Source organism: Ochotona princeps, chromosome 17 (genome assembly GCF_030435755.1).
Source record: "Ochotona princeps isolate mOchPri1 chromosome 17, mOchPri1.hap1, whole genome shotgun sequence".
Classification (NCBI taxonomy): domain Eukaryota; kingdom Metazoa; phylum Chordata; class Mammalia; order Lagomorpha; family Ochotonidae; genus Ochotona; species Ochotona princeps.
This window is the reverse complement of record NC_080848.1, coordinates 6,625,441-6,639,250: the sequence shown is the minus strand read 5'-3', so window position 1 is coordinate 6,639,250 and position 13,810 is coordinate 6,625,441.

Genomic DNA, 13,810 nt, shown 5'->3' with positions numbered 1-13,810 from the left:
ATTTGATTAATAGCAGGCATTAGCAAGATGGGGTTTAAAGGTACTGTTCATTTTTGGGTGTCAGTGCAATACATTATATTTACCTGCATGGGAATTTTGACCCAAGGACTTTCTTCCATTAGTATGTGTCTTTAACTACATAAGCTTAATTGAGCACCAAGGTGTTAGTAGCTTACTACATTTGTCTTTGTTTATGTTAATATTATTTTTAATAAGCCTTGGGCTACTTAATGACTATTACATGCTTTAACAGGAGATAGTCCACAAAATCTTACATATTTACTCTTTTTTAAAAGTTTATTTACAGAGAGTGAATGATTGAGAGAGAGAGAGTGAGTGAGAGAGATTTCTATTGTTGGTTCATTTGTTGGGTGCCTGTAACATCCATGTCTCGGCCTTGTTGAAGCCAGAAGCCTGGAGCTTCATCTATTGTAGCTATGGGGTGATGGTCTCCAGCCATATTTATTCCACTTTTGTGTTTCAGTGTGAGAGAAGAGTTAAAAGCAAGAAATACAATGTTCAAGAACGTGGGAAGGTTTTGTTTAAAGAGATTTAAAATGTAATACATACTGACATAGGAGTACAAGCAACCTCAGAGAATCACCACCACTCCATTTTTGCTGTCCCTTTATTGTGTAGTAGGAGGCCCCCAAACTGAATACATGAAGGAGTGGAGATGACATGGGGTTCGGTGTGTGTGTTGTGACACCTTCACCTAGAGCTCTGCATCCATGCATTCACCATGGCATCTTGTGCCTGATAAAGGAGGTTCAGGGATCTCATGGGAAAGGGAAGACGTTGAATCCTCCAAGGAGCAGATGGAGTTTCAGTGATGCTGAGTCTCTAAGCTCACTCTGTGCTAACTAGCTCCCTTCCCAGGCCATGTGCTTCCCCTCCCCCAGAGATTTCCACTTTTCACTCTCCAGGGAACAAAAAGCCCTTGCTTGCTAATTTAGAGATTATGTTCCAGGATCCAGAGTATTGCCAACAGTGGCAGATTATGACTGAAGTCCCTGAATAACCATCATTCTTGTAAGAGACTGTCAAATTCTGAAAGACATTTTATGGTTAAGATCAGCACAATTAGGTAAAGCAAGAATGAGGATAGGATACATGCAATAAAAGGGAAGGATGTAGCCTACTGCTTCAAGGACAGCATTTTTCACCGAGTCATAGGACCGCTTAGCTTGGCTATAAATGCTCATGAAATCTCATTCTGTGAGAAAACACCATGTTTAGAGTACAGGTCACAGATTCCATTATTCACCACATGCATTTCACCATAATCTGTTTTAAATATCCACTATCTAGTGAGCTGAGTTGTCCATGGCCACTTCAGTTAGAAGACTTGTGTAGTTGCTACAGAAACTAGCAAGTGATACAGGTTGGGTTACCCAAAGCAGTAGTGAAATTCCTTAGAGGAACTTCATGGGATGTAGCCAGATTTTTTCTTTTCTTTTTTTAGAATTTATTTATTTTTATTGAAAAGCCAGGTATACCAAAAGAAGAGGAGACTGAGAAGGAGATCTTCTATCTGCTCATTCACTCCCCAAATAGCCGCAATGGCCAGAGCTGAGCTGATCCGAAGCTAGGAGCCAAAATAGTCTTCTGGGTCTCCCACACAAGTGCAGGGTCCTAAAGCTTTGGGCTGTCCTTGATTGCTGTCCCAGGGCACAAGCAGGGAGCGGGGCTGCCAGGATGTGAACCGGTACCCATATGGGATCTCAATGCACGTGAAAGGCAAGGACTTTAACCACTAGGCTACTGTTCCAAGCCTCAGATTTTTTTTTTCTTTTTACGTTGTAAAAACTTAACCAGGAAGATTTCTTGCTAATAGCAGTTTCTCAAGAGAATTTGGAAAAGAGGTGGGTAAAATGTATTAACTAGTAAGTACAAGTCTTACTATTGTTCCCTAGAAACATGAGACAAAAGCAAAGATACATATAGATATATCTTTATTTACATATAGATATTTATATAGTTAGATATTTATATTATATATAACACATAACATATATATGTGTGTGTATATATATATATATATATATACATATATATATTCCTTTTTGAAAAAGGAGGTAGTAGAGGTTTTAAATTGGCTCACAAGAATGGGTAGAATTATTCTTTGGGTGTACCTGTGAAGATTCAAGCGGCACAGGCTTAATTCTTAAGAGATTTTCTTTGTTTTTTTTTTTTCCAGTTTTGAGGCTCTTGTCAAGGCAAGAATTTCAGTTTTCTAAGGTAAAGTGTTGGGTAACAACGCACAGGTTTATATAACTAATATAAGATGTGCTGTGGCATACTTTCCGTTCCAGCCCCTTCTTTCATTCGATTCATAGATCACCATCATTTGATTTCTGGGTTTTCCAGAGGTTCATATTCCAGAGGCGGTCTACGGCCTTGTTCTCTCTCTCTTTCTCCTGCCACTATGTCTTTCAAAACCAGTCCTTTATTGAATGAATGAATTATTCATAATTCTTATGGAAAGAGCAATCTCAATGCAATGATAAAAAGAAGTATTTTGTCAGTTCAACACACTGATACTATATCTTTGAGGCTATACTGTTAACTTACTATTGTAAATGGATTTTGGTCAAACAGAATAGGGAGAAAGAAAATAGAAAAAGTTGGAGGTTAGGAAGTGACAAAGGAAGAGAAATGAAAACCAGGCTTCTGTAAGTTTTGATCATTGTTCAACACAGCAGGATCCACAGTTCTACAGGGAAGCAAACTGTGTGGAAATGTGAGGGTGACACACCCGCACTACGCATTGAGTATTTTCCCATGGAATAAAACAAGCGAAGGTTTATTTGACTATGGAGTAATGTACTCCATTTGGCTGACTTGCCAGAGCAGCAATTGAAAACTTACAGACCATGTCTGCTCAGGGAATAAGATATTGAGGACGTTTCCTAGGCAGAAAAGGTGGAGTGATTTTAAAATTCTTCAGAAACCATCTTCAAGTGGTATCAAGAGCAAACTCAACAGTTATTTTTTGCTCCAAGCCCCCATTTTTAAGACAAGTGCTGAAATATATTAACAAAGTAAGCATATTTTTCAACAGTGCTTGCTGTTTAATGATAGTGGGAACCAGAAATTGATTCTACAGGATGTAAAACTGAAGATCCAGAAAAAAAAGATTCCCTCAACTTCAACATATATTCTTCAAAGTAGTGTCCTTTAGGAATTGAATTTCTACCCACAGATGATTTTTTAATTGGAGATAAGTCATTTGTTTTCACCAAGAAGCTTAACTTAAAATAACAATACCAAGAAGATATACTTGCTTGCCCAACATTTCAATTTGTCTCTAAGCTTATCTTCTAATATGAAATATGATTAACTATAGCGCAATGAGAAAATGTTACCCATGTACATTTTACACTGACAGAAAGAAGGACATGTCCCAAGGAGCAAAAAGTTCTAACTGAAGAAGCAAACTCCCCTACTTCCGTTGATTTTAATAGGAATGGGGAGAAGGTGAATAAGTGCAATCTAGAACTTAACTCTTCAATTCAGAGCATTTATCAATAAACTTTCAATAATTGCATAACTTCCCCTATGGGCGGTTAATCACAGACTTGTTGGAAATACTTCATTTGGATACCTTACCCTCCTCTAGGTATGTTTCTGCTCTGGAGCACAGAAGAACATATAAGAAATTAGTAGGCACATAGAATTTTTGAAATTCTCACAAGACACAAACAGTGTGAAGACTCTCCATGTTTTCAAAAAAATCAAAGCAATTATAGAGAACGGGTGCTGAAACAGAGTGTGTAATCAAAGACAAAACACAGCTTGCAAAAAGCCATGAGTCAACAGGTGCACTTAAACCAGGAACCTATGGCTGCTTTTGAGGAAACCAGTGAGTGAGTTCTGCCAGGCTGATGCGGGAAATGGTGGCTGTCTAGACCATGTTTAGTCATTGTGTTTACAGCTCTCTTTTTATTGAGACCCTCTAGAGATATTCTGCTAGATCACAGAGATCTGGAGAAACGGACAAATAATCATCTTCCTGTGCTGGGAATAAGTGGTACAAAACGAGTTACTAAAGGGATAAAAGAAAAAAAAAAGCTTACTATTAAAGGGAAGCAAACTCACTAATGTTGGCCGGCTGTTTTTGTGACTTTGTATGGACGTTAAAAGAATTTAGTCACTTTCTAGTACAGAAGATGTGTTTACCATGAACTATCGTTGTTCTGATCACAAAAGAGATGGGAAAACATCTGGTTCTAAACATATCGGGCTTCTGGGGTGAAAAAATGAACAAAATTTCATGAAGTCAATGCAAAGGATACCTTCTAGGTGTGAAATCTGTGATCCTGGCTTCATCAGCAACATATTTCGGCTAACTGAGTTGACTAGCATACTGAAAATGTCATTTAGCCTCTACTTGGACATAAGGAGGCAAAGAAGATAGGAGTTGGGGAAAACAACATATTCCACAACATGTTACCTTACACCATTTGAATAAAATTAAGAATTTTTCACTTCTGTTCTTATTGTCTCCCCAGTATTGAGTTTGCTCTTGATACCAACTGGTAGACTTTCTGAATTCCTGCAAAACCAGGAGTATTCCCAAATTCCTAAAACTCACAGGAATGAAAACAAATAGGTTAGCAAATTTCCTACTTAAAAATTACTGTAAGGAAAATTGCACAAAAGGGTGGTTTGAGTTTGTTTTCCTCTTCAGTTGTATTGCAAATAGTTCCCCCAATGAAACCTTGGAATTTCCTCCAGGCTGTTCCCCATTACCTCTATGGGAAAATTGTGAAAAATCAGTCCGCTTGCTGCATAACCATATTACATCCCATTACTCGAGGAATGTCAAATGCAAACCCCAATGACCAACAGTATCAATCTTTCCCCTCTCTTTTCCAATTTTAATTTCAGCAGTAGTTAGAAAAAAGAAAAGAGAGGGCAAGCACAATATCAGTATACCCCTGGTTATTTCAGTTTCTAATAAGAATTTATATAGAACAGGAGAGTGTGTTCTCTTTGTAGTCGATTACATACTCACCCTGGAGAGCCACGTGGGCCTCCTGTGACGTGATACCATCCAGAAGGCAGTGAAGAATGGCTGTTGCAGTGATCCCAAAGCCGTTCCTCTAGTTGACCAATCAGATCGTATAATTCTAGGCCCAAGTAGAGATTTTTGAAAGAAGAAAAATTTCAGAGAAATGTGATGTTTTGCTATGGATAACATTTAGTGTATTCCCTCAAAAAGCTAGGACACAAGAAGCCATCATGTCTTATCTTAAATTGTAAAAGTGGAAATCTTTGGGCCCAGTGCAGTGGCCTAGCAGATAAAGTCCTCACCTTGCATGCACTGGGAAGCGGCTCCGCTTCCCCTCCAGCTCCCTGCTTGTGGCCTGGGAAAGGAGTCAAGGATAGCCCTAAGCCGTGGGACCCTGCACCCGTGTGGGAGACTTGGAGGAGCTCCTGGCTCCTGGCTTCGGATCTGTGCAGTACTGGCCATTGAAGTCACTTGGGGAGTGAATTATCGGATGGAAGACCTTCTTCTCTGTCTCTCCTCCTCTCTGTATACCTGACTTTGCAGTAAAAATAAATCTTGAAAAAAAAAGTAGTGAGGTTCAAACATGAACCTCTACCTATATGGGCTATAGGTACTTGCAGTTGGAGAATTAGCCAGTTGAGCCATCACACCAGCCCCAATCCAACATCTTTTATTTACAAATATTTCATTAAACAGTCTATATTTTTCCAATAAAGTGGAAATGCTTAAAATATATTGGTGCTTGGGGGGCAAGTGACAAGGTACAAAGAAAAACTAATCTCAAAGAACTTCTATTCAATCAGAACACTTTCATTACGTTAATTTTAATCCCTTGTTGTGCCTCTCAACATCCTTCCAATTTTTGCAAGAATTAAATAATGATAAACCTCTGGTCTTGGATGTCTTCTGACAAAAAGAACCAAAGACTGTTGGGATAACTATTAACTTTAGAATCACTGTGATATTATTTCATATACCCTTATACACCGATCATGAAAAAATAGTCGTAGATTTCAAACAGAATGAAAGAGTTGCCTCTGGAGTTTTCTTTTTAAATCTTTATATCTTCAATCTTTATGTTATGACACAGTTTAATAGGCATTGGGGTTTCCCCTCCCCCCTCTTCACCCCTTCCCCATTGTTCTCCCCTCCAGTCTTTCAGTAGGTGTTCATGCTACTGCCATTGAGGTGTCTCCCAACAATGTAAGGACTTACCTGTCGTTTCACTGTGAGATTACCCTAGTATTGTACGTATGGGGATATACTTCTCTCTGTTTCTGCCTATGGACATATTTGTTTAAGCCAGAGATTCTCATTTAGTCATGGTTCTGTTTGTTACTGGAATACAATCAACAACTTTGCAATTCTTAAGGGACAATGTACATGAGATTTTTTTCAAAGTATAGATCACTATGAAACTGCCAATTTTGTAAATACATGGGCCACTGATCAAAACACCTTATTGCCTAAGTTGGCACCCCAGATTATTAAATTCAATGTATAATTGGAAAAGCAACTGAAGTTCCCATACTGTTTCTATATACAAAGCATGTGTGTGGAAATCAGATATCCAAGGAGTGTCAACCTGAGAATTAAAGGAGATCGTGTGTTTGTAAGAAATGAGGGTTTTGCTACATATAGAAGCTGCATACATATCAGATGAAAATGCAATTTGACTGGAGCCTGTATTATTTTCAGTATGTTCATTGGAAGGCTGGTTTAAGTCCTCACTGCTCCACTTTTGTTTCAACTTCCTGCTCAAGAATGTGGGAAGGCAGTGGAACATGAACCAGGTACTCCTGGGAAACCTGAATGGCATTCAAGGCTCCCGCTTTGGCCTCTCCCAGACATGGCTGCTTCATTCATGTCAGTAGAGAACCTGTGGATGGAAAACCTCTGTCTCTATCTCCTCTCCTGTCATTCTATCTTTCAAATAAATAAATCTTTCAAAAAACCTTATAATCACTTTCATCTGGCATTTCATCTTGGTCTAGGATAGTCATACAGATTATTCTTTACCTCCTATTAACAAAACTGTAAGAGCCTTATTAGAAGTCATTCATGACAGAAGATGAAATATTCAGATTCAAGCATTTTATGCAATTAAGTTTTGACGGTAGTGACTAGAAAAATCAGAACCTCAGCACCAAGGCAGTTGGAGATCTCCAGATGCCATAAAAGTAAAACGTTCTCATTCTATTTACACCACATCAGCAAACAAACAAAAAGATTCTTTTCCGACCATATTGTATCTTTGCTCCATCAGAGCTCATCCTTTCGGCAAACTTGCCATTCAGGATGCAAGCTATGTAAAATGCAGTGTGGAGGTCATCAGTGTGATGAGCTCCAGGCACTTGAAGGTGAAAGAAGAAAAACGCACCTGCCCTTTCGGCCCTTCTGCAGCCCCGAGTCGGGGAAGAATGGCGACCTTTCGAGCTGTGGCAGGGACAGTGGTTTTGGTGGTTGATGAGTGGAATCTGAGAACTGTCATGAACCTCCGTCATCTTGCAGCTGTGGCAGGGATCACCCCACTCCCATGAAGCACACGGGCTTTCTAAATAATCTTTCCACCAGCCATAGACCGGAGCACAAAGGGAGCTTTTCTTCACCTAGTTTAAGGGAGTCACTGTTCTTGGGTTAAGAGTATTGGACCAGATTAACTAGCAGGTCCCCAAGTGCCAAACTATGCAGTAGCATAATGAATGGGCAAGAAGAAAAAGCTTGATTCTGCATTTCTATAAACACTGTTTCTTTTTGGCACCCATTCTACAAACGATGCTAAACATGGACCTCTCTGTAGAGACAGAACGATGGATCGTGTTGGCAGTGAGCTGGCTCGGTGCACAGCTTTGGGGGTAGGCGCCTCGCAACCACACCTCTGCAGAACACCAAGTCTTTCCCTCCTACACTGCCTTGGTGTTTCCCTTTCCTTTTCTGAGCAACTACCTCTTGTTTTCCTCCCTAACTCTCGCTTCCTCTTTCCACCACCCCCGCCCCGCCAGAACATGTAAAACCATAAAAGTGAGACAAAAGAGAAACACATTTGCCTGTATTTTCAAATAGGAAGGAGACTAGCCTGAAGAAGGGAGACTCCCTGACAGCCAGGATGACGGACAAATTCTTGTGGCTTTCTCCAAAAGTCAAACCAAAATCTAACCAGCAGCCAGGCTTAGTTCTGGCAGTCTAGCTTTGCCTGGAAATGAGTGCAATCATATCCTAATAGCTATTTGGATAATTGTTCATATGAGTGATCTGCCAACTAATGTTGGAAACAAGTCCTTATTACAAATATAGCATGTAGTCTAATCTGGAATATATTAAAATGTGATTTCTGTAGCTGCCTATTTCTATGTTCAAAGAATAATGGAACTAATTATCACATTGGTTTCTTATGGAAAAGAACCTTTAGACTACAATGGTAATATGCAAATCACGAACATATAATTACAAGATTTATGTAGCTAAAGTTTTATATAGTTAGATTTCTAAATCTGAAAAAATTTCAAGTAAATTTGATCTTTCATCCAGCATCTCTCTCCTGAATCATTATTGGCGTAACACCAGGATATTATTTTTCTAGTAGATAACTAAAACATAAATGCTTCTGTATAAAATGTCTAGTGATTCATGTTAATTCATCATTTTGGAAATGAACGGAAATATTGCATGAACTCAAAGAACTTGTGGATTTTGGTGCATCCATGGTACCAGACAACGAAAGAGGTAAAGAAAACCCACTGCACAGACATCAGGAAGTGCAAGACGTTTAAACATTTAAATCTAAGAGTCCCTCATCTGAATGCCAACTGTTGGAATGGGATCTGGTGCAGTGGGATCCTGGTGCTCCTCCCATACAGTGGAAAGTAAGGAAATCATGGGGTGATGGCAAGTGTGTTTTCTGAACCTGACTCTTCCCATCATTGAGCTGAGAATAATAAAACCGTTTCACAACACTATTATGGTAATTAAATTAAATGATGTAGGTAGAGTGATAACACAAATGAAACCTCTTTGTAGAAAGAAGAGTTCAGTGTGATGAGCACAGACAACGGTGCCGTATATGCCCGGTTCATGTCCCCTTTCTTGTGTAAAATCTTATTAGCTAAACAGCCATCAATAAACTAAACAACCTCCATGTAGCTCAGTTTTCCATCTGCTGAGTAGAAATAATAAGAAATCCCTCTAAGAGTTGTTGTCAGGATGAAAATGACAATATAAAGATTTAAAAATAGGTTTTAACATACTCAGCATTCAGTAACACCATTTCCATTATGATGAGTAGTCCATTGGGAATGAAAAAGCTCCAGGATTCTTTTCTCACTCTCCTTAGTGTATCATTTCTTTTTTTCCCTTCCTCTTCCTTTTGTTACATCTCTACTGACTTTCCGTCTTTAAATTTCTGTTGCTCTGTTCCATGTGAGGTGGGGAGACAGAAAATCACCAAGGAGAACCCCTCTTCCTCTGAAAAGACATTTTTGACACACATATACACCTGCACACAAACACACTCAAAGAGGGAAGAGGAGAGAGAGAGAGACAGACAGACAGACAGACAGACACAGAATCTTCCTCTGCTGTTTCACTCTCACTCCCCACTGGGCTCAAGAGTCAGGGCTGCACCTGGTCAAAGCCAGGTGGGAGGAGCCTCTGCCAGGTCTCCCATGAGGGTTTTCAGAGCCCAAGAACTCAGGCTGTCTTTTGCTACTCCTTACCAGATCTTTAACTGGAAGTTGAACTGTAAGTGGAGCTGCTGGGAAGGGAACTGGCTCCTATATAGCATGCCAGTATCTCAAGCAGTGGCATTTTTCACTGTACCACAGCACCAACCTCTCCCCAAAAGATATTTAAACATGGTTCTATTTCCCAACACTAATCACTCCTGTAAGCGGATTCATTCATATGGGAATAATGAATTTTAATGGGATATTTAAATAGAATGTTCTTGAATAATGCTGTGTCCTAGATCTTGTACTAGACACAATGATAATAAAGTCATTTATAAAAGAGATATCAGAAGGGACGGTACACAGAAAAATCACAAATAGGGGCTTGACACACTGGCTCCGTGGCTAAATCCTTGGCTTGCAAATGCTGGATCCCATAATGAGCAACGGTTCATATCCCAGATGCTCCACTTCCTATCCTGCTCCATTCTTATTAATTGGGAAAGCAATGGAGCATGCTCCAAAGGCTTGATACCTGGAAGAAGTTCCTGGCTCCTGGATTTGGTTCATATCATCTCCAGCCATTGCCACCACATGGGGACGAAACTGGCTATGAATGACCTTTCTAATGAAAATAAATAAATCTTTAAGAAGTCATAAATAGGTGTGTAGAGGGAAAGTTGGCCATTTTTCTCTATTTGTTGGAGTAATAACAGCGACCACATACTTGCAATCACTGTAATTTTAGGAGAATGGATAGTATATCCTATGAACCTTTATAAACTGCCAAAGGGGAAAAAAATACAACTGTTACAAACATAGCAGGACCTGATAACTCAGTTGGAATATTCAAAATATATTCCCCACTGGATTAGAAGTAAATTGCATCTGCTTTTGGGGTGTCGTATAAGGTCCTAGAATGATATACAGCTTAGCAATCTACAGGAAAGCACCAAGATTCTGTAGCCCACCATGGGATTTTTTTTTTAAAAGATTCATTTATTTTTATTGGAAAGGCAGATTTACAGAGAAAAGGAGAGACATTTCACTCCTGAAATGGCAGCAAAGGCTGGAGTTAAGTTGCTTTGACGTCAGGTGCCAGGATCTTTCGGGTCTCCCACATGGGTGCACTCCTCTCCCAGTGGAGGGTGTGGACGTGGAGCAGCCTGGACAGGAACCAGTGCTCATAGCGGATACTGCCACTTGAAGGTGAAGGATTAGCCTGTTGAGTCATCGCACCAGCCCCCCACCATGAGAATCTTGAAGGAAATCTCAACTCTGTGATTTGGGGACATTAGTGGCTCCTGTATTCATGGGTTTGGTCCGTGAAAGCTCTCACTATTCTCCAAGGTAATGCCTTGGGCAGAATCTACGTCATTGCTGCCAGCAGCATGAAGCAACCTTCCTGCATTATCACATGAACTGCTGTCATCCCAGAACACCACAGACTCTGTTTGGTTCACGATGCTGGAGACCGGAAACTCCAGAGCATGGCACTGCAGGCTGCAGGGCCGTCCTGCCACGTTGTAACGTAGTGGCAGCGATGACACAGCAGGGCATCATCAAATGAGAGGGCCCGGGGTTCGGGACTCAAGGCCTGGTGATCTAATAATCCCTGAACACTGTTAGAGGGGTCAGTGCATGTCAATATCAATGTTGGGGACAACATTTAAATTGTATGACTTTCCCTTGTCCTTTTGAAATCTGCTTTCTGAAGCAAGTCCCTCCAGCAGTGGCCTTGCGCCCTGACCCCTGATCCTGACCCCTGACTTGGTGACCATGGGCATCAGCCCAGTTCGTCACCCTCACCTCCATCCAAGTAGAATCCTGGTCCCGGATGTGCCTTCCACGTGTCTTCTCACTTCTGGTTTTGGAAACAAACAAACACAACAACAACAGCAACAACAAAAAAAAACCTGTTATAATCCTCGTGAGTGATACAGGATATTTGAACAAAAATATAAAACTTAAGCATTCTTATCTATTTGGGAGAAGTGAAACTGTCATTTTTCTATTGTTTCAAATCTTCTACAAAAACAAGCTTGTTATCTCATGACTGAATCCTGTCACACATTGAGAAAAATCGTTAAAATATCTATCAACTGCATTATGTGTGCACAAAGGCATCCTAGATACTGGATTCTTTTCTGAAAATTGAGAAGATCATAAGTTGTATATGGAATAAGCAACTAAGCATGAGGATCTGGTGTTGTTGCCCAGCATGTAAAGCTGCCTCTTACAGACTGACATCTCAAATGACCACCGGTTCAAGTCTCAGCTGCCCCACTTCTGATTCAGCATTTTGCGAATATGCCATAGAAAGCAGTAATGATAACACATACCCTTGAGTCTCAGCCATCCACACAGAGACCTGGGCCGAGTTCTTGTTTCTGGCTTTAGCCTTGCCTTGCCCTGCCCTGGTGGTTGTGGCTGTTTGTGGAATGAGGCACAAGATGTAAAATCTGTCTCTCCACCCTCTGTCATTTTGCCATTCAAACAATATATAAAGGACTAGATAGCCAGGTAGATACTTAAAAAAAAATAGCCTAAATAGCTCACGGGCCATTTCTTATTGAGGTTTTAAGCTTCTTCCTTCAGCAGCACCTTCCAGTGGAACCCTTTTTGCTAGGTGCTTTATGTCCCCAACGTCAAGAGCAGCTGCTACTGCCATAACAGAATTAATTTCAAATGGGATAAGAAATTAATGAGAGAAAATATAGGTCTAAGTCAAATATATGTGTATTTAAAGGCTGTGAGGAACAAAAGCACTTTTCACAACATCACGGAGTCAGTTAAATTCACCTTCACAAATGCATGTTGAAAGGCCCAGCATGATGGCTCAATTGGCCAACCCTCCCCCTGCAAGCACTGGGATTGCATATGGGCACTGGTTTATGTCCCGGCTGCTCCACTTCTTATCCAGCTTGTGGTCTGGGAAAGCAACGGAGGATGACCCAAAGCCTTGCAACCTTGTACCCACCTGGCAGACCTGGAAAAACTTGGCTCCTGCCTTTGGATGGGATCAGTTCAGATCTGGTAGTTTGATGACAATTTGGGGAGTGCACCAGCGAATGAAAGAGCTTTCTCAGTGTCTCTCCTTCTCTCTGTAAAATCTGCCTTTCCAATAAAAATAAATAACTTTAAAAAAATGTATTTTGAAGAGGTCTCAATTGTAGGGCATGGGCCAGTCGCGAGAGATAAGCAATGATGAATTCTATTCACCTAGTAAGTCTTCATGATGTTCATGGGACTAGATCTCTGCATTAAAGCTTGTCTTGTACTCAGCATTCTGTCTGATGCCGTGGTAACTGCAACAACTACCTCAACCGCATCCCTAGGATCACTCCTCTGTGCGTTGTCAGGTGTCTGAGAATGCTGCCCAGCAATTGTAACCCATGTGTGAATCAAGGTCTGTAAGTGAACACCCCATAGAGCAACACCTAACAAATGGGAGGTAGATGCCGAAGGAGACATTCTCTTCCTCTCCACTTGAGTTCTGGCTGCGTTCTCCACAGGTGCCTGGAGGTCAAGCTCCACTTCTGAACGGCAGAGATCTGCTTTCACTCCTCCTTTGCTCTTTCCAGCCATCCTCATCGGAGTCTGAACAGCATTTCCCAAAAGGAACTAACTGCACAAAGTCTTGGTCTGCATCTCTGACAATGTGCAAGCAGAGAATTACATAATGAGTAGGCTATAAAGTCAAGATAAGAAAAACATATATGAGTCACGGAATTATACCTCATTTCAAACCCTTGCGGAAATTTACCTCTGGAGCTCTGAAATCTCTTGGCTCCCGCAAGGAATCCCAGTGACCTGTGCACTTCTCTCTATTAACCTTGAGAAGTAAGCTTACTTGGAAAAATATGAGTGATAGTGCAGATAAAATCTGTCTCTTCTCAGTAATTTCTGGAAGTTTTGTTGGCAGAAATGTAGAATATTTGATGAGCTACTTAAAGAACTGAATGGGATCTTTATCAGTAGCTCCATTTACAGCTGTCCTTTATTTAAAGTCTCCAAGTCCCCACATTAATAATAATCCTGGCGGGATAAAAAAAAAAAAGGAAAGGGAAAGAAGAAAGTAAGAGAGGGAGAAACAAAACAAAGCAAAACAGAAAAAGATAGTTCATCA